At 47.6% G+C, this 21,284-nt stretch overlaps 1 protein-coding gene across 3 annotated transcripts in view; it reads right to left on the minus strand.

Moving 5' to 3' along the window:
- LOC105277753 (frizzled-2) overlaps window positions 1-21,284 on the minus strand; it is a 75,932-nt gene that overhangs the window by 21,933 nt on the left and 32,715 nt on the right. For 2 of the 3 annotated variants that reach the window (XM_011336351.3, XM_011336353.3), the window contains exon 2: window positions 19,268-19,370. The gene's annotated coding sequence lies outside the window, so the exon portion shown is untranslated. Of the gene's footprint in view, window positions 1-10,100; window positions 12,869-19,267; window positions 19,371-21,284 lie in introns of those variants that run through there. The other variant, XM_011336352.2, reaches the window with a different exon arrangement.

Below are 21,284 nucleotides of genomic sequence, written 5' to 3' on the forward strand. Positions count from 1 at the left end.
GTTAAATTTCAATCGTCGTGTCAACTAGCAATTACTATCAGAATGCCAAAAGTGTCTTCAAATGAGGAATACACCGATATTCATTTCGTGTACGGATTCTGTGACGGAAATGCACGAGCTGCCGTACGAGAGTATCAACGTAGATTTCCTAACAGGAGAGTACCAGACAGATTTAAAGCAACGAATTACTAATTCAGTTACTGAGATGCAACAAAATTTTCAGGAATGTCGTACCGTAACAAATTCTGTACTACGTCGATGTCTAGCTTGTATCGATGTGCAAGGACAACATTTTGAAATGCGTCACTAAATCATTGCGTAGATAATTTTTATTTTTGTGAAAAAATCCGTTGTTACTTATCTGATATTTCTTTTCAATATTGGTTTATAACTTTGTAACAAAGCATTTCTAAGCAAACTCGATATAAGAATTTTTTCTTATTTCCACTAGTAGAATATGCTCCCGCAGTTTGTCGGTTAAAACCCGGGACACCCTGTATATAATCAACGTCGTGCTCCATCCTGTTTCTTTATGCTGCTATGGACCGTTGGACATCAACAATATTTTATTTTGTTCCCTCCTCCCTTGTACATTCTCTATTTTTACAGCGCAACCGATCCATCCCTCTCTCCACTCTCTCCTCTACCCGCGTCTGCACACTGTTTCCTTCGTGTCCTTGGCGGTAAATCAGGCAGCGCGAGAGGCGACACTCCGCTTCTTTATTTGCGAGTAACCCGCTGCTCTCTTCGAGAGGGTCCCGCAGATTCCCGACTGAGGAATCACAATCGGGAGGGTGGATCTCACGGCGATCCACGGGGGTCCCCTGACCTCCTGAGGTGGGACCTCCGCTTTTCGATGCAGATTCCTGCGGTAGTTGCCTCCTTCCTCCACCTCCTTCTCTCTCTCTTCCCTGGGGAAGCAGAGCAGGAGACGGAGGAGGACATGGGCAACCGATGTGCACGTGAAACTGAAGGGGTCGGGGAAAGACCAACAAGAGGCAGCAGCGACTAACTGGTTCCCTCCATTGCTCTCTCTTTCTCTCTCTGTTTGTCTTTGTCTCGTTCTCTTTTTGTTAACTCACGTCATGCACGTGACGAATGGCAGGCGACCGATGTATTTTTTTCTCCTCGCCCAAACTCTTCTTCGGTCGTTACACGTGGACACGCGGACTCTTGCGGGTCCCCCGAAGAAAAGAAGGGCCCACGCGCGTTAACTCGACGCTGTTGCGCAATTAGGACGAGAAGTGATGGTGGTCCTTCTTTCTGTCTCTTTATTTTTTTTTTTAATTAACGAGTTAAATATTGCACATGTTTATTACATATATGCATGTTATTACTCTGTAAATATCTCAGTATGCTCAAAGGGATTTTGTTCCACAGTGAAATAAATATTCTAATCTACTCTACTGTGCTCTGCTCTTTCTCTCTCTTGTGTAGGTTGTCATCTCGCAATTATCATACCGCAGGAAACGCAGAGGTGGTGCATCGTGGTGCAACGTCGCGACAATGAGGGCGGGCGCCGTTGGGGCTGCTCGCACCTACGCGGCTCGTCGTTAACCTGGATAAACTTTAATTTCAATTTAAACGTTTCGCGCGAGCGTGTGTAATCTAATTATTTATGTATTCCATTGCGTGAACAACGCGCAACTCACGTCAAGCAACAACGCGACGGTCGATCGTTGTTATCTAGACGCGAACCAATTGATTCAATTTGGAGACCGATACATATTCATGTGACACATTTGCCAAATTATTATTCACCGATGAATTTGCATAATTAGAACATTAGATGCACTCGCAGCGTGTGACAGATTATCCGTCGTTAAATCCGCTCGAAGCCACTGATCGATCTGCGTGATCAAACAATCAAATGCAATCAAATCAACGACAACATACGGCGAGAGAAGCACACCGTGCACGCAGCGAAAGATTGAGAAATATTTCCTCATTTACCTGTTTACGTACTTGTACGCGTGGTGCAGGTAGGCCACGTGAAAGACGTTAACGACTGCATATCATTACCGCCCTGTTTGCATTCTCGATTTGGTAAATTTCAGCGATCCTGAACGTCTCGGGTTTTTCCGCGTATTACGGCTAACACTGTAATCCAGGGAGGCATGGCGAATCGCTAACTAGGAGTTGGCTCAAGCGGGTTGTGTCGGTGCAACCGGTTAGTTCGCGATGGTGAACGGGCAGCTTGGCGAACTCACTCGCGCGCGCGCTCGTTCTTCCGACACATTGTCTCGCTTAACGCTGGCGCTTTGTAAAGTAAATAAAGCCCGCCGGGCTGCCGGTGTGAATCGCCGATAAATCCCTCCTGATGGCGGCTTCTTCCGGTCAGCGACGAGGCGTGCAAGAGATCGCGCATGTCCTCGAGCGCGCCGAAAAAACACGAACGAATAGGCTTTTTGCATTCATTGCAGTTGAGACAGGAGAGCATATTCTTTGCCAGAACGGGCGAATAATAACGAGATCCGAAGACAATTAACTAATTGTAAGAGATTAAGAGAGAGAAGATGCGTTATTTATTGTGCACTCTTGAACACAGATATATTCATATCTAAAATAGTTTAAAAATAGTAAAAAGAGAAAAAATATTTCTAAATAATTCTCCAAAACGGACAATAAAATCTTGTAGTATGTACTTGTAGAAAAAAGGATAAGAGAGAAAAAGGTAAGCATTGTTTCTGTAGCGGTATATATTATTTGACAAACCTTCGTCAGGTAAGGGTAAAGAAGGGTAGAAATAGAAAAGGGTAGAAATTTTACGAGACGCTGTTTTTAGACCAAAAGAGCGTATCGTCAATAAATTTCGATCCACACTGCACCTTCCGAAGACAAACTTAATCTTTTAAAAGACCAGAAATTTTGAAGAAAAGAAAGTTGTGAAACGTAGCAGTCACGTAACATTCACGGTAACAAGCTTATTGTGTGACTCCGCGTGTGGCTCGTTTTCGCGTGCGACCATCGGAAAATAGTAAATCTGGTATAAAACCGGTTCTCGCGCGGGAACTCGCGTTATATTAAAATCGCGTCTTTAACGAGATCCGAGAGATAGCGGTGCTTATTAAGTGCACAGTAAGTCTGATTGCGGCGCTTTAGTTTTGTCTGTTTTAGATATTTTATCGTTACACGTGAAATGGCTTCGCACGATAAAATGAATCTTTTATTCGTAGTCATTTTATTTGCACGTCGCGGATATATTGTGCCTTATATCGTAAGAGGCAGTTACTTGTTCCGTTCCTGTGCACGTTATGGCACGATAAAACAAAAATACAACGTGATATGATACTGCATCACGGTATAATTTACGTTTACGGTAATGACGAGCGTAATGGAAATGCGAGAGTAAAATGAAGCTTTACTGTCTTTTGTCAGTTTATCAAGCGGATTAAATTGAGCATCGCTACATTAAAAACACAGGTAATTAAGTCCAGAAAAATCAGAAACAGGTTTCGGAAAATTATAATCAACGCGGAAAAAAGCTTCATTTTTTAATTAAATGTTTGACAAGATGTTTGATTAAAATAATTTTATATTTTAAATGATGATTCTACAGATATTACATATAATAACAATTCACAAACATCATAAAACAATACAGTAATATTTAACATTGACATAGCGAAATTATGTGTCTGTCATGTGCACTTTAACTGCATAAAGTGTTGATTATAACATTCCACGCTGCAGTGAGCGGTTTATCACGATCCTGTTGTAGTCTCCGCCTGTAGTTAGTGAATAACTAATGTTGCAACGTAGCTGCACCCGCACTCACGCACTCACGCACTCATGCACGCACACGTGTATGGTGGTTTCACCTGCCTCGGCGCAGAGAGAAGCAGAAGACAAAGAGAGGGTGTCGCTTTCGCCTCCTCCCCGTGGCGAACCACTGCGGAACGAGCAGCTCGGAAGCGGATCCTCTCGTAAAACGCTCCGCTTGCGAGCGGCGAGAAAAAGAATCCGACGAGGTGCGAGTGCGCTGCTCCGCTTGCAACAACGCGCGCGAGGAATGATCGCGTATAACTACCTCGACGGTGGAACGATTCGCGTGCTCTTATGCAAACGTCGCAAAAATCATCGTCGAAAAAGCAACGTTGTAAGTTACACTGTCTGACTGCACGGTCATATTTATTGTAATAAATTATGTGTGCGCATTCTGAATAAAGCTATGCTAATCATTAAATTTTTTAGATAATAATTATATTAATTATATATTAATAATAATTATATTATTTTTGAGATGTGCTAATATATTAGAGTAATTTCGGCATAGATGAAAACACGAGAGAAATGATCAATCGCTCCAATTTCGTCACTGACCGCATAGTTGAGTTATCAGTTAGTCTGTGGTGAACTTTAGTCTAGAATCATTTCTTTTCCCTCTTTTGTTTATTATAATGTTAATTTTAAAAGCCTGTAGCAGCTTTAGCTGCTCCATGCGAGTAGATGTACGTTCCTCGCAGTACTTCTACGTCGATTTGACACCAGCAATCAAGGCAATTAAAGTAGAATTGGAAGCGTGACCGGATTTTTGTGGGAACACGTGTCTTCGGCGAATCATAGGTTCTCAAATATTGGATTTGATAGACGACGGTATCTCCGCGATATCGCTACTCGACGTTCTTATCGATAAGCCGGCATCGCTGTCGAGTCCGTAGACCGCGAATTTTCTACGATCTACGAAACAGCGTGACGCGCTTGTTTTCCGTATTTATTGTAAAAAGGCCATTACGAGGTTGCGATACGTGACGCTTACGTGAGTCGTGTCGCGAACGCGAATGCAAATGCAGATGCAAATGCAAGTGCGAGTTGCCTCATCGTGGTCGCGAGTAACGCAACTGGAATGATGAAATGATAAGCTCGCCATAAAAGGCGGGCGGACATTATTACAGTGACACATCGTAGACACGCATTATCGTTGCTATTCGCGCCGTATCGCGGTGATGATTGTGGCGGTAATTAAAACCTGTTCGACAAAAGCACCTCATTTAACCGGGGAGTCTACGTAATTAGTGGCAATGCTGAATGCAACTGGATTATCAAGTAGCTCACGGTCCCGCCCCCTCCTCCTCTTTCTTCCTCTCGCTAACTCCCTCGACTTCCCCTCGTATAACCCAGATTCTACGGTGAATTAATTTATTATGAACAGTCATCGCGCGAACAAACTTGGACGAGCCGCTCGAATAAGTTGCCGGAGAAATACGTATTATTCGCGAAGCTCGCTGGAACTTCGTCCAGCACCGTTTCATTGCTCGCTAACGAGATGGGAGACGTAAGGCAAGCAGAGTCCGGTCGCCAGTTTAATAATATGATAATGATCTCCGAGATCAATATCATTAGAGAAATATCGCTGGCTGCATGCACCAAGCCTTGATTTGTCCTTTTCTTGCTTGATTCGTATCTCTACTTTTGGTATATCATGATATTCTTTATTAATGTTTATGTGTACTTTTACTTTACTTTAATGTCAAGTATTTACTGCATTGTAATTGATTGTTATGATGCGTTCGAGATAAGTAATATTAAATGTCACTTTTTCCTTCTCATTTTCTCTCTTCTTCTTTATTTTTATAATATGTGGAAAACATCATTCTCTAGTGGCACGTAATTCTGAGACTGTGACGTTTTCGAAACGCAAAAATCAAAATTGCAAAAACCGGGAAAAAAATCTGGATTTTAAATAATCTTTCTCGACGAACGATGAGAAGGAAAGATAAAAACTGATAGACTTAATAATACGATGGCGCTTTTCACCGCGAGGAGATCTAATCTCTTCATCCGCAATACAACGTGTAGAGAAAGAGAAAAACAGAGAGAGAGAGGCTTAAACTTTCGTTGAGTGCCCGAAAAAAGGGGGAAAAAAGGAAAAGGGAAGAAAGACGAAGTGCACGGCCGGCGGCGTAGGTTTAAGCGCTCTCCGCCTCCGCCCTTCTCTCCTCGAGAGGGAGACCTCTGCAAACATTTTCTTTCTTTCATTAAGCCCCCTTCTTCTCACGGCTCCGAATCGCCTCCGCCATTCACGGATTTTTTCTCCCTTTTTTTTTGTCGGATCTCGACTCTCTCGAGCACGTCAAAAAGCCACCGGGGCCCCCGCGAATCCATTTGCTAAACGGACGGACACGTCCTCCACGTCGCGGGGGCCCCCGCGTCGAGAGTGCCAAAGTACGCTTTCAACAAAGCGAACAAAGCGAAACGAGCGAAATGTACTCCCCCGCTCGCGATACCCCCTTCCCGATGGGGGCCCAACCGTGTGTCTCTCGCAAACGGTGTGTTTTTTGATCGATCGCGCCGCTGGACACGTGTGTAATGAGCGCAAACGTACATGATTGGTAGCAAAAATATAAATGTACAAGTCACGCGTAGTAGCTGAGGTAAAATTGCAGAACGATTGCACAACGAATGCCTTTTATACGGATAATTTTGCAATAATGTTTCTGAAAAGGATACATTTCAATTATAAATTCGAAAAATGCGATTGAAACGAGATAAATCGTCATGTTGTTCAACGGGTCGAAACACGCTTTCGACTCGGAAACGCTTGATTGTCCGTTTCGTAATTCAGGGACCAGGGAAATAACAGAAACACGTGAGAGACCGCAGCGGGACGAACCCTCGATCATCTCGTTAATAAAATACAGTCTTCAAGTGGCAGTACCACTCTAAAACAGCAGTTCCGTACGGCTTGGCACGGGTTGTCGTGTCGGAGCCGAGTGCCTGAGATGACGAAGCGGCCGTAAAATACTCGCGGGCGGCGAGTACAGCATCGCTTTCCGATGTTGCACGGCCGATCCCGATTCATCGATAATCCGACGCGTGGTTTACCTTCTCGCAGTTGGCACGAGTCAATTATAGCGCGTTCTAATTGCGCCAGCGACGCAACGCGAGCGAGTTGTAAAAGGAACCAGACGAGCCCGCTGAAGTATCCAAAAGGGTCAAGACGAGAAAAATCTCTCCCTCTCCCTCTCTTTCTCTCTCTCGCCTGTCTCTCTTTAGACGTCTCCCACCTGCACCACGGACGATACATCACCGCAAACGAGAGAGCTCAGCCTTTTTATTGCCTCGCCGGGCGACGATCGCGGCGAACGAGCGAAACGCGGTAATTATTGCTGTCTGTGTATGTAAACTGGGCATATCGCTCGGAAGCCGGCTCGCAGCAGCCCGCTCTAACGCTCTCTCGACGTGCACGTAAAGTATTTAGGGAGAATATAGAACACGTCACACGTTTTCCGTAATTTTTGCGAGGGTGGAATCTGCATCAATAACCGGCGCGCTAGAGAAACTTGCAGCAACTCGTCTGTTCCCCGAGGCATACTTCCAAGTATCGTTTGTCGCCGCCGCTGCTGCAGTCTGCCGCTACATTGTTCAAGGCTTTTGTCTGCGCGGGCAATATTACGGGCAAGTGAAACGCAGAGGTCCGCGACTCCGAAACTGCACGGTCGAGGGTTAAACTTGTGGCACCGCGTAACGAAACAATCGAGAGTCACGCGAGCTCCGGGACGATAAGATAACATCGTTCCACCAACGATCGCCGCGATTGTCGTCCCGAACGCGGCCGACAACTTTCGGCGATTTTCCGCTTGACATTTTTCGCACGAGGACTTTTTTCGTTGAGAAATCTGTCGCGTTGCAAAGTGGAGCAATATTGCGACAGACTTGAAATATCGATACTTTGGATACTCCGCGGCGATATACCCGTGAGATCGAGGTCGAGATCGAGATCGCAACGAAATCAACAGCGCCGACGAGGATTTGTGATGCAAATATGTACAATGTGTCCGCGGCGAGCGTAATTAGGCGTTAACGACGTCGTTGCAACGGCGGCTGCTTTAGCGGCGTACAACCGACTTTGCGGCAATCGCTCTTATCGCCGTTCATAAATATCTGATCCATCCGCTGGGAAAATTAAAGCGTGATAAAAAATGGCCGCGATGTTCAGCGAATAATCGCGCGATTCGCGCGCTCGTAAATAAGGCCGGGCGCGCGGATTTAACGAGAGAGCGCCGGTGTGGTACACGCGCCGGAAGCTGCGCGCGGCAGTCGTAAAAAGGCTGACAGATAAACGCTCGGCGCGGTTTTCGCAGCGCTTCTCTCTCGTCCCTCCGTCAGATTGCATTGGCGTAGGCGCGCGCTCATTTTTCCGGCATTTCCCTGTGATTTATGATCAATGGTATCGACCGCTCCTTTCAATTCGACACGGTTACGTGATGCAACATGGTCATGGCCGTTTTTTCGTCGACATGGTCCCTTACCAAGGAACAATGTCGGTGCCACTTTGCATTGTCGTCACGCGCTTGTAGTAATGCGTTATGCACGATCTTACGCTGGCATATGTCATCCATGTTTGCGTTGATCGTGATCGTGGTAGCAATGATCGTGGTCTACTCTCACGGATTCCGTTTTTTGAAAAAGATAAAGTTCGAGAGAGTAATAGTTTATTTTAAAACTTCTTTTTAACTTATTATTATAAAACTTATTTAAAACATTTATTTTGTTGATCAAACAAATCTCTGGAGCTATCAAATTTCCACACAAAAAAGTCGCGGCAGAAAAGATTTTTCAGAACTCTCGATATTTGAATGCCAGCGAGTCGACGATTGAAATTACGACGCACGGTGAACGTATGTACATGCGCATATGAAACGCTGATGGAATTGTGAATTACCATGATAACTGCGTTCATATAAATAACGCTCGAGTCGATTTTTAATTCACCGCTCAACAAAACAACGCATCGCGTGCGATGCGTGACGCATGCAATGTGCATCTGCAATGTCCATACAACACTCTGTATGGACTCGAAAGTGTAGAAAGTGCAAGCAGATTCGCACAGCCGACCGGGATATTAAGCAAATAAGCATCCGCCATCCCGCGGGATAACAATGATTGCACTGTATTAAGCACTCCCGTGCGCACACACGCGATAAAGCGTATCTACTCTACTCTACTCGCGAATAGCGGCGCATCCTGCTCGAGATCGTGTCGCACACGAGTGCAATCGCTAAAACAAATTGCAACAAAATATTCGATCGACTCGCGTGACGCAAACAAGATCGGCCTTCTCATCGGCCTAGTCTGCGTTTATAACCTGCTTCTTCAATCTGTCTCTCTTCTTTCTGTTCCCTATCTCTTTTAAGAAGGTCCAAACAGCCTTGAGAGGTCTTAAATTAATATTCTTTAACCAGTGTACTATATCGTATGGATACGAAACTCTTATTTTCTTTAACTCTTGATAAAATCTAGCCTTTATCATGCCTAACACCGAATTTTTGTCTTTCTCCTGTTTGTATGTTAGCTTCGGTGAATCGCCGGGTGATTGTTACTTCGAACGACACGCGAGACATTGACGGATCGCCCGTTTCTCGCGTCGCGTCGCTTTTGCACGCTCGAAACAGCGGCGGATCGTCAATTTTTCGTGCTCGTTAATTTCGCAGAGGATCGTCTCTCGCACGGCTCTCTCGGTGCCGCTGGCAAAGAGAGGACTTATTTAATGGGACATGGATCCTCGCGCGCGGCTCTCAACTGTGACGACTTTCCGCCGGCGTGGATTTGCATAGGGAGAAAGAGAGAGAAAGAAACAGAGTGAGAGAGGAGAGGTCGTCGTGGTAGAGAGCAGAATTGCAATCAAGATTCGTCGTCCGAGCCGAACCCGGAGAAACGACGCGTTGTCTTTCCCCGGTTCTCTTTCGCATGTACACACTCTCATCTACCTTCTCTCTCTTTCTCTCCCTTTGCGCGAAGAGCAGCGAGGATGAGAACGAGGAGTCGGAATATATGCTACGCGCTCGTGGATGCTCGTTTGCAGCATTCGCAGGGAGGAGGGCCCCGACCGAGAGAAACGGGAAAGAGTCAGGCGGGGAAGAGAAAGCCCGTCGGAACGAGATGGCGAGAGGGAGAGAGCCGCTGAGGGACAGAAAGGTTGCGGGAACGAGAAGGAGAGAGAGGGAGACCCTCTCATCGATGACGGGCAAAGGAACGAGGGAACGAGACGACGGTCGTTCCGAGCCCGGCCCGGTGGAAGGAAGGCTGGTCAATGGAAGAGCGTGCGGCTATCGCGCGCGCAGCAACCCTTCTTCTAGAAAACAAAGCCGGATTCTCACCTTGATTTATCGCGGACGCTCGATATACCGAACTCCGTTCTGGCCGCGGTGTGCTGTCGCGGAGTCGCTTACTCCCGCCGACGATTAATCCATTATCCCAACGCGTCCAGATAAAAACCGAGTTCTCGGCTCTCGGAGAATGCGCGGCGATCTCGTTCGTTGTGTCGGCAGTTCGTTTGCTGGCTCGCTGGCTGTTGCTGCACGGAGGCCTGCTGGCGGAGCGACGCGTGTATACACGCGATGCAGCAGTAGTGTCGGCAGGCAGGCACACTGAATCGGATCCGTAAACACGCGCGCACGTGACACGTCGTGTGTGCCTGCGTGCTCGGAATCACGCGCATGCACGGCAGTTTCTTCACAAACGCTTCGCCGAGCTCCGAAGAGCGAGTGCGCGAACCAACGCGGCCGCTCACGACCGACGGGAGCGTAAAACGACGGAGATGACACGTGCGCCGACGAGAACGCGCTGCGATCCAGCTCCGACAACGGTCACGAACGCACTGACTCGCGACGCGAGCCGAGCCGAGCCGAGCGGGGAGACCCGAAGAGCGCTCCGAAGTCGACGGAGGCGAGGTCGAGTCGCCGTGGCTACGGTAACAAGAGGGGCAGAGCGGAGGGCGAGAGGAGCGTTCGTGCGTTTCCGCCGAGACTCGACGGCGAAGCTACCGGTCCGCGGTCCCCTCGGGTTCCCCCGCGCGCTCCCGCCACTTATACGCGGGCGAGCCGTGCAGCGTCGTGCATCTCTCGCTCGCTCCGCGTGCAACCGCACGAGAACCGACTATGCCGACCCGCGCGCTCACGCGAGCGAGGTGTACGTATGTGTGTATACGCGTATACGTACACGCAGCATATTTGCATGAGAAATCGCGTCTCTCATGTGTGGGTGCACACAGGTGTGGTTGCACGTGGCGCGTGATGCATCCCCCGACAGATCACACACGTACATGCACATATACATGTAGGCATACCCGCGTGCGCGATGACGTCACGCCCGGGCGCCGTGTGGCGTGGATAACGAGAGAGGGTCGGCAGGATCCTCCCTGCCCTCCTCTTCCCTCGTTCTTCGGGTCTTCGGGATTCACGACCGCTTATTATCGGTCCGCGGTTATTTCCCTGTCTTTCTCCCGGTCTCTCCCTTCTTCTCTCGCCTTCTCTCCGCTGATCGACTTACTGCTTTCTTTTCGGGCTGCTTACGAGCGGCGGGACGCGGTCACCCCCACGGCTCGTAGGTGGATTCGCTCTCGCGCGGCATTAACGACGTCTCGCGTAGGTACGGTCACGACCGGTTCCGAGGAGGGCCTCACCTCCTCGTATCGAGATCGAGGCTCTCGAGGACACGAGGCGGTGGGTTCGACGATCCCGGGGCCCCGCGCGCGCGGGTCGACGCGATAAACTTTCCAATTCACGCGTCGTTCGTCGGTAAACGAAACCACGACGCTGCCGTCTCGTTCATAATGACCGATTTTCGTCGTCGTTTGATGATGTTCGATGGTGCACCTCGTCGATAAAGGCGTCTGGAAAAATGCGTAATTAAATGCGGCCGGCTCTCGGAATGAGCGGATTAACAGGTAGCATCGTCATCGTCATTGTCGCTCGAAGCACCTGCGAGCCGGTTAACGCTGTGCGTGCGACGAGCTTTTTGCCGAAGGACTCTGGCTAAAAATACCGTCGTCCTTCGTTTTTTTTCCCCGCCGTCCGTTCGTTATCGCGTTCACGAGTGACGGCGATGTAAAATGGTTCAGCCTCGTTGCGCGTAACTGTCCGCCACCGAATTTTATACGCCTTCGCGAACGTCCTGTCGCGCCCACGATGCGGATAAATTGATGGCGGATACGCGTGGCGCGTGCGAAAAATTGGCCGTGTATCGTTCACGCGCGCGAAAAAGAAACTTGTAAACTGGCATGTTTATCACGGCCGTAAAACAGCGAAATATTATGCCGTACGCCGGGATCGCCGCAGCTTCAAATTTCGTGTTCCAGACTTTCTTCGGCCCGTATGCGGAGCCGCAATCCGCAATATTGGCGGCAACAACGGTCCCAATCACGAATGGAGAATGAAGCTTTGCGTATCGATATCTTTTACATCGCTACCGCTCTCGTTCGAACTTCGAATCCAAAAAGAACGTGCAAAACGGGAAAGGGGAATCGCGAGAAACGCAAACCGTTCAGATCGAAATCACATCTCCATAAAAATCCGTTGCGACGCACAACCTGGCAAGTGATCTCGTTAAAGTTTCATACATCGGTGACGGTACGTCCTGTGGCGCATCGATTTCTCCGAAACCCATCTGCATCGAACATATCGAGTACTCGCTCACAGCCAAACGAATCCTGCATTACGTCGCGATCCATCCATTGATGTCGGTCGGACATTTTTACTCCTTTCCGGGTACATACATACGTCGCTATGGATACGCTGCTCACGAGTGCACACGTCGTCGGCTTCTCTCGGGGTGAACGTAACATCCCCACAGTCCGGTGTACCCTCCGGATCGCGATGAGGGACACGAGACTCTCAGGCATACGCTTTCCCCCGAGGAAACCCGGCTCAACGTGGAAACGCCGAGGAGGAAGAGTTAGATCTTTCCCGCAGCGTCCGCCGCGGGCGTCCCGACGTCCTCGCAGAGGCACGGCGATCGCGATGGGAATAGGGTCCGATTACCATTCCGCGAGGTTCTTGAAGCCTGCGAGGCCCCGAGTGGAGTCCAGACGCTACATCGGCGCGGCCGGAACCCGTCAAGTAATTCCCGGTACGAGCCAGGTGGTCCGTTGCAATCTCGCGGCCGGTAATCGGATCGAGGGACGGCAGGGCGGACGGCTCGACGGGGGTTTAAAGGTCAAAACACGAAGGGCGACGAAGAGGAAGAGCGTGCGCGGATTCCGTCACTCGTTTTGCAAGTTTGCGACTGGTAGCTTAGCTCGAATTTCGCAGCGATTTGTGCCGGATTGATACATTGCGACGAGACGTAAGATGACGGAAAGATGCGCGACGGATTTACTTCCTGCGGCATTATCGCGATCTACACGCGTTCAGAAGTCGCAGGTCACTGATCACGCGCAGGCGAGCGAATAATAAATTGTTTCGCTAATGCGGTTTATCAGAATACGTTTTACGAGAGTGATTTACGTGTCGCGGAGGTAGTACCTCTCGTGGTCGATAAATAGTCGTCTAAAGCGAGAGCGAAGAACGATAATACACGCGCGAGCGGATCCATTCGCCGTTGAGTTTATTACCTTTATTGCGCACTTTAAGTTTCATGCTGTCGTGAGGCATCATAAAGGCCAGCTGCTCTTGCATCGTGTTTTATTAATAACCAAACGATTTTCATCGTTCTCGCGTACTTTATTGGCACGTGCACGTCAATGTATTAATATGAAGTCTAATATAACAGCAAATGCTCTGGAATAATTTCATAAATCTGTTTTTCGAGATAGGAGAACTGATGTGCTCGTTACGTGTCTTTGAAACGATATTCATTTTTGTATTTCAAATTATTACACGTGCCAATTAGCTCGGTTTAATGTGCTCTTAATTTGACTCATTTCGAAAACAGTCATTTACGTATATTGAAATATTCCAGTGCTATTATTTAGATGTGATTTGGAAATGTTGTTGCCGGGTCGACTCGACATTAATTAACGCTTCCAATACGCCACGCAACATATAAAGCGACCCAATTTTCCAAATGAAAATCAACTTTGAGTCAACTACCGTGATACTTTGAAGGCAGCACGCTCCCGCCTTGCTGAACTACAGACTCGCCCCCGGAGGGTCGTTTCTACGATAGAGACGTTGCTGCAATGCGTACAATGTCTGGCAAGACAAGACTTTTTGAAAAGTCAAGGCAGATACTCAATATCAGCGAAAGAGACGCTGGAGGACTAGGTTGGGCGGTGCATAGGGACACGGCAGACGACTCTGATGTACATTGAAGTCTACATTGAGGTATTTGCCCCCTGTGGATTTTCGACAAATGTATATACGGTGCCCATTGTTGGAGCACGGTTGACAGTCACGCCTGGCGTTCGCCAGCCCAACAAAGTCAAAACAGGTGATTCTCGGGGGAGGTCTCGACCGATCTCGGGCAAAGGAATCTCTCCCTTCCTCATCTCCCCTCGTCAGCCCTAAACTTCCTGCCAGTGTCGCCTTTAGAAAGGCGACCCCCGAAAAGCAATTTATCTTGAGAGGCCGGGACGAACGTTAAATGGATTTCCCTTCCAGGAGTATTACGCGTTTTTATTCAACGTGAAATTAGCTTATGGAAGCAGCGACGCGGATCTCGCGCCCGCCCGCCCGAGTGACTCGTCTTCGAGCTCGCCTGCCTAATGGCCAGGACACGTATAATCCCCCTTTCCATCCCCGAACTCTTCTCGATGATCGAGGAGATTCTCGCGAGTCTCCAACAAGACGACGACAGATGCACGCGACGCGCGCTTGCCCCGCAATCGCGATCGCTATCGCGCGAATCGTTAGAGGCTGGAGCGCGTAATGACAGGGGAAGAGGGAAGGAGGGAGCAACGAGAGCGTGAATAAATTACTTGGCAACTTGTTTAAAAATCTCACGATGTAAACAATCGCCGGTTCTGTCGGAGATAGCGGAGGGGTAGATTACGACTTCCTGTCACCTATCACACGTGTGGTATGCGCCAACACAATGCGTCGCGCGCAGGGGTCGGGTGGTCAGGGCACGCCGCAGATAACACCAGCAGTATCAGCGCGAACACTGCACCACTTCCAGGTGCAGTATTCTCGCGCTGCGCTTTTGAGCGTTCTCATAACAATGCGCCAACGCTCTCATAATAATGAATCATCTTCGAGCGTGCAACTCGACTGCGATTAGTCCGGGACGACGTGGCCATGAGAAAGAAACGTTACACGTTGTTTAGGCGGCTGACTTATCCCCTAACGGTTCCCGTAAATATTGTACCTCGAACGGCAAGCTCGGCTCTCTCATCCGTGCGATTTCGTGCAGCAAAATTCACTCCTCAGAAAGGACAAGGACAAAGCGAGGCAATGAATTTGTAGACCCGTTATTTCAGACGAGAGAGATGCACGGAAGAGCGTCGGTCTCTCGGAGAAATATTGTCTTGTTAGATACGCGTTGTGTTGAGAGTGAGATTCATGCAAGTTAGACGCGCGTTCCAGAGACACTCGGAAGACGTTTGTGCGTCGAGGTAGAGACATTCTTTTTTTGAGTGGTCACAAATTAATATTAGGCTCAAGTGACCGAACGAACGTTCCGTTCGTTGCCTGCAGGCACCGTTTGGTTGTCCTCAAAAGTGAAGGACGGCATAGGACGAGAGTCCAGGGGTCCTACGACCATTTTCGAAGGACGCAGCCTCCGCTCACGCAAGTCCTTTGCTAGAAGACGCAGTCACGACTTTCTTGGCTTTACGTCCAGCCACCGACTTCCTCTTCATTGTTAGTTTCTAGAAAGCGAGCGAGCACGGGATGCGTTAGCAGAAGTTTGCAAACAATGTGAAGGAATCATCCCGCCCTTTGATCGGACTCACACGTTGTCCTGTGCATCCTGAAGCCGAAGCTTATGATCGAAAAATTGAACTGAATAAATGCAGCATGGATTAACAAAGCGTATGGACTAAGAAAATAGTCAATAAATTTAAGAGAGAAATTTAATATTGATTTAATAATTAATAACACTCAGCGATGTTGTTTAAGTAATTTCTGAATTTTTGCTTGAATTTATAAATCGTTTCTCACGTCTGAAATTTCTCAACTCTTGAATAAGATAAGATTCACTTGGGAGGTAATCGCGTACAAGTGAGTATAGAGTAAATATAAAGTAAGATATCGGAAACTTGTTATTTCAATCTCAACGCGGAAGACGCAGCATCTAAGAATCGATTGCCGAGGCTGCACTACGCAATCACATGTGCGCGTCTATATGGAAAAGAAAATCACAGACTGACTGCCGGAGGAAGTCTCCTGTGAAAAATCTAATAACGAAATCCCTCCGCGCGAGAGCCGCGTGTTCTTGCGCGCGCTTTCCGGATTCTCTCTGCATCGACCTTTCGTGCTCCTCAGCACGCTCTTCCTCGAAAGGGTTCCTTCGCTCGCAGCATCCGTTGGCACATACACGTACGTTCAGCTGCGTCTTCGAGCACACGTGTTACACGTGGCAAGGGAAAAAGAGAAAATGAACGTACGTACATACGCGCGCTCGGCGGTTTGCGCTCGACGAAATTGTCACGCAAGCAACGCGACTCGGTTGAATATCCGGCTGACGACGAAGTGTTCGGAAAAGTGGCTCGCCCGAGAATAAAGGACGTTGATTCCTACGAATCTCGCGAGAGAATCTCCGACATTCGAGGCGTAGGCAGCGCGAGCAAGCGAGCGAGCACCGCGCCATGCCGTTCAAGAGTAACTCGAGATGAAAGGCAAAGGCGAGGATGCCGGAGCGAGATTTAATAAGTGCCACGGCGCGCACAGGTAGGCGACGTCTTAGCATTACAAAAGCCGCCTACGGGGAGTCGGATTTCTTGCCGTTCCCCGATTACTCCGTCCTCGTCGCGCGTCCTCGTCGTCCTCTCTCAGGCTAACAGGAGTCCCCGTGGGACGCGCATCCGCCTGCCGATCGATTCGCGTCTCACCAAAACGTAACAACCTTTGGAGAGGAGCTAAGGGGGTTCAGGGGAGGAAAGTCGAGCTCTCGAGGCCTCGATCGCGAAAGTACGGGATTCCGATCGGTATCTGCGTAATCCATTACGGCCGCATCGGATGCTGTCATTTGTGTTACTGGGCTGCGCCCGATCTTCCCTGCCCTGCACCGCGGACTGTGTCGACTTGGGGACAAAGGTCCTAATTAACAGTTTCAGGCGCTCGTACGCGACGAGACGTACAGGGGCGTGGATGATGAATGCGTCACGAAGAGAAGATCACGTGGATCAATCGGATCTACGTCAATTAATGAAATTGTTTTTCGTGTAGCTCGATCTGCACCTTGTTGTCCGTGCAGGCTTCTCGAAACTTTCCGCGTTCCGAGACTCCTCCTTTTTGCCCGTTTCGCATGCATGTTCTGCTCGAACTTATTGCCTCACACGCACACGTATTTACATACTCCCAAATAAAAACTCGTGACCAATCGGAATCCAGTGCTGTCCAAGATGCACTTTATTCGCGGCGTTTATTCCCTCCATACGTTTCCCGCGCGAATCGCGTATTTTTCCGACAAAAAAGATCCCCCACAAAAAAGAAAACACACACACATATCGTTATCTGGGGACAGCGTGCAAATCTCCGACCCGGTTTCCGAAGTTATAAGATGTAAAACAAGAGATCTCCCGTTTCGCGCGGCGATTCCTCGCTCATTCTCTCTCTGGATGTGCCCGACTACGGTCGTCCAGACGAAGAACATCGACAAACGTAAACTACATTTCAACGGCACTCTCCGGTGCCACGGGGCCACCCTCTGTCACTCTCGACGGCCGCAACTTTCGAGAGCTGAGCCCTCCTACGTCGCAGCAGGGCAGAATGCTCTCGAGCGAGGTCCTTAATTCGCCCCCCATTTTCATGTAAAGCTGTATCCCATTTTCTCGGTGCCGGTCGACGTGGCCGCGAACACTTATTATACCGGTCCGAGAGAGTCGGCCGTTCACTTTCTTGGCAAATATAATATTTAATATCCGTGCGAGTTCCCATCGCCTCGTTGATTTCCACGTTCCACGCAAACGCGATAAACTCGGAGTGTCAATCACGCTTTCCTTAGTAATTATTAACCAATCATTATCCCGCAAGTAATCGGGTGTAAAAATATTATTCACGTGTCCTGACACATTAGTTGCTCGCCGGTGACCATCATAGCGTGAGCGGAAAGCTTGGTGCCGGTCACTGATGGTCGCCGTGGTGGTCGTGAATGTGTGAAGACCGTCGACTTTGCACGATTCGACCGCGCATCAGGCGCACAGTACCAGCATTACGACAAGCGAATCCCTCGTATACAGTTCTCTCTCTCTCTCTCTTCCTTTCTCTCGAAGGCATCCCGGCTCCTCAATAATCGACACGCCGGAGCGAAGCGAGATGAAGCGCACAGCATCCGCAGGCGTGCTCGCGCGCGCACTCCCGTGCCTTACCCGCGCCGAGGCCTGTAATAAAGTCGTAACGGGGGGCACGGCGCCCCGTAAATTCGACAGAATATTGCGGTGCACAGTACCAAGCCCCTTTCGTTTGTCGTGGGACCCGCGGCTGGTGATCAAGCTGAAATTTACTGACGTGTCGACTCGCCCGTCGTATAACCGCGCGCGAGCGCGAGCGCGAATGCGAGTGCGAGTGTACTTGTATTTATCATGGAAACGCGCCGATTCCCCGGTAACTACACCGTCACTACACGGGATCCGCATCAGACACCAGGGGCGGATACGGTGTAATCTTCCGGAACGTCTCTTGCGTCGCGGGCCTCACCGCTCGCAATTAATTTCGCCCGCTCGCTCGTGGACGCTTTACACGGCGCCACATTTTTTTTTCTGTACATTAAGCTCGGCCATTAAAAACGCGGACGTGCGAAAATGTAGCGCGAGAAAATTCTGTTACGAGCCGCGAGAAAAAAGAGAAAATGTGGGAATGTTTCCGCGCCGGGTGTCCGCACGCGGACTTCTTCGGCCATTCCGGACGCCGCTTCTTCTCGGCGAAAGTTTGTCGCGATGTTTAAATCTTAAATCGAACAGTCGCTCGCGCGAAATCTAGTTGGCATGAATCGGCGAACGAGATTCAGTGTTTACACGCATCACTGCAGTCGGAGAGCGCAAACACGGTTTGCGAGCAGCATAAAATATTGTACGTAAAAATATATGATACCAAAATGTGCATAAATCAAAGAGGAATACTTATATATACATACGCATAAAATATCATAAAAAATAAATGTGGAATATTTATATCAATATCTATAATTATAATTATTCAGCTTGGAATAAATACAATGTGCAAATTCAAATATAAATAAATATCAAATTAAATAATTCTCCAATCTGATATAAATAAAACGTGTATGTTCAAACATTGAAACGATTATCCAACTCGGCTCAATTTGCAGCTGCAAATCTGATTCGCTAGATTGCAAATAACATTTCCAGGGACGCATGCTCCAACAAACGCGGGACTTGTAAATCTCTATCGCTAAAAGATTCCTGTACTTTTATTTTTTTACTCACGGTACTATCTGTGTGTGGTCAGTCCTCCCAGTATTTCCAGTTGCCTACCAAAGTCGCTACGTGAGTCAGCGAAGAAAGCCCGAAGAAGATCTCGGGATGGCACCTGAAAACAAACGCAGATACGTGAGATTAACGTTCGGTGCATCTGCGCGAGGAAAAACAGCCTGGTCACAAGATTGACTCGACTTGATTCGTAACGCAGAATAGAAAACAAATTGTTTGCGCGACGAGAAGAACGATTGGTCCGGGGTGGTTCGGTATTCTACGGTAGATAAGCCTTATCTGCCGCCGCGTAACCACAGTAGTTCGAAAAAAGATTCGAACAGCTATACGGCTATCTCCGAAGATCCCCCTCGACAATCGAACATAAAGAAATCCCTGTATTATCGTAGGCTGCATGGTGGCCCGTATTTGCTTGGGTATCGGCTGGCTACAGATAAATAACGATAAGGGGCGAGAAGGTGTGCGACGCACATCGGAGAACGTCTCGGGCCCAAAGGGCTGCGACGTAAGGGGAAAGCTGATTCGAGCGATCTGCCAATATATAATAGCGCCAGGAAAGGAAAGATGGGCGACAAGAGAGAGAAGCGGGTGACAGTAGCAAGAGCTGATTTTCTATGTGCTAGCTGGACTGCCAACTTGTTATACAGGGTGTTCTGAAACCTTCGATGGCAATTATAAGGGTAGATTATGTTAAAATTTTTCTATTAAAAAAGCAACATATCCATGTGCAAATTTAATAAATATCACTTTAATCAATTCTTTAAACATTAACGCGACAAAAATGCGCAGTGCGATATTGTACGAAGCAAAATTAATCCACTCTTAAAAAAGCCGTGTTAAATCAAATCATTGTTGCCTCTTTTCCGCGACGCTGATTGGTTATCTCGATTCGCGTTGTGCGTTATGTTCAGTTTAGATTACCATCGCGCGGCTGTCTTCGCGTGGAGGTTAACAATTTGGTAGAGTGTGATAATTGTGCATATAATAAATAATAGATGAATATTATTATTCGAAAACATTATTAATATTGAAAAATAAAATAGCGCGCGCCTGTGTTCTACTGGTAACAATATAAATATCCCAGAACTCCTCGGAAAAAGAAAAAAATTTTAATGGCTAGAACTTTTTCATTTATTGTTTTAACGAATTTTTAATCATCGAGAATTCTAGGCAATATGCCAAATAACAATTAAATAGCACAGAACTCCTCGGAAAAGAAAAAATTTCTAAGGGCTAGAACTTTTTCACTTCTAAATCTAAAGGATTTTCAATCGTCGAAAATTCTTCGCAATATGCCAAATAATGATATCAACAACTCAGAACTTCTCGGAAAAGAAAAAATTTTTAAGAGCTAGAACTTTTTCACTTCTAAATCTAAAGGATTTTCAATCGTCGAAAACTCTTCGCAATATACCAAATCCACTCTTTAAAAAGCCGTGTTAAATGTCTTCGCGTGGAGGTTAACAATTTGGTAGAGTGTGATAATTGTGCACATAATAAATGAATATTATTAGTCGAAAACATTATTGAAAAATAAAATAGCGCGCGCCTGTGTTGTACTAGTATATAATAAAATTAATACAAATATACATTAATAATTTCATGAGTAAAATGTTTTTCTTTTCCTAAATGCAGATAACATTTGTATAATACATTGCATACGTGTAATTAAATTAAATTAAGTTCTGATAAAATAAATATCATGACAGTAACAGAGATTATATTGTATATATAAAAGACAGTTCCTTTTCTCCTTTTACACAGCACATATTACACTACGTACGCGTAATTAAATTAAATTAAATTCAGATAAACGAATATCATAACAATAACAAAAATTATTGTGGACGGTAATCAGAGACGACAGCATATTATTCCCTCATTTTACAAAGAGTGTTTTAATCCAATTATATTCCTCACTAATGTCGTGGCTCAACGATCGAGCAGATGTGCAACATAAACGGCAGCGTCGACTACGTCCGTGCGATTTGCAAGGCCGACTTGGAAACTACTA

This window comes from Ooceraea biroi, chromosome 12, assembly GCF_003672135.1.
Source record: "Ooceraea biroi isolate clonal line C1 chromosome 12, Obir_v5.4, whole genome shotgun sequence".
Taxonomy (NCBI): Eukaryota; Metazoa; Arthropoda; class Insecta; order Hymenoptera; family Formicidae; genus Ooceraea; species Ooceraea biroi.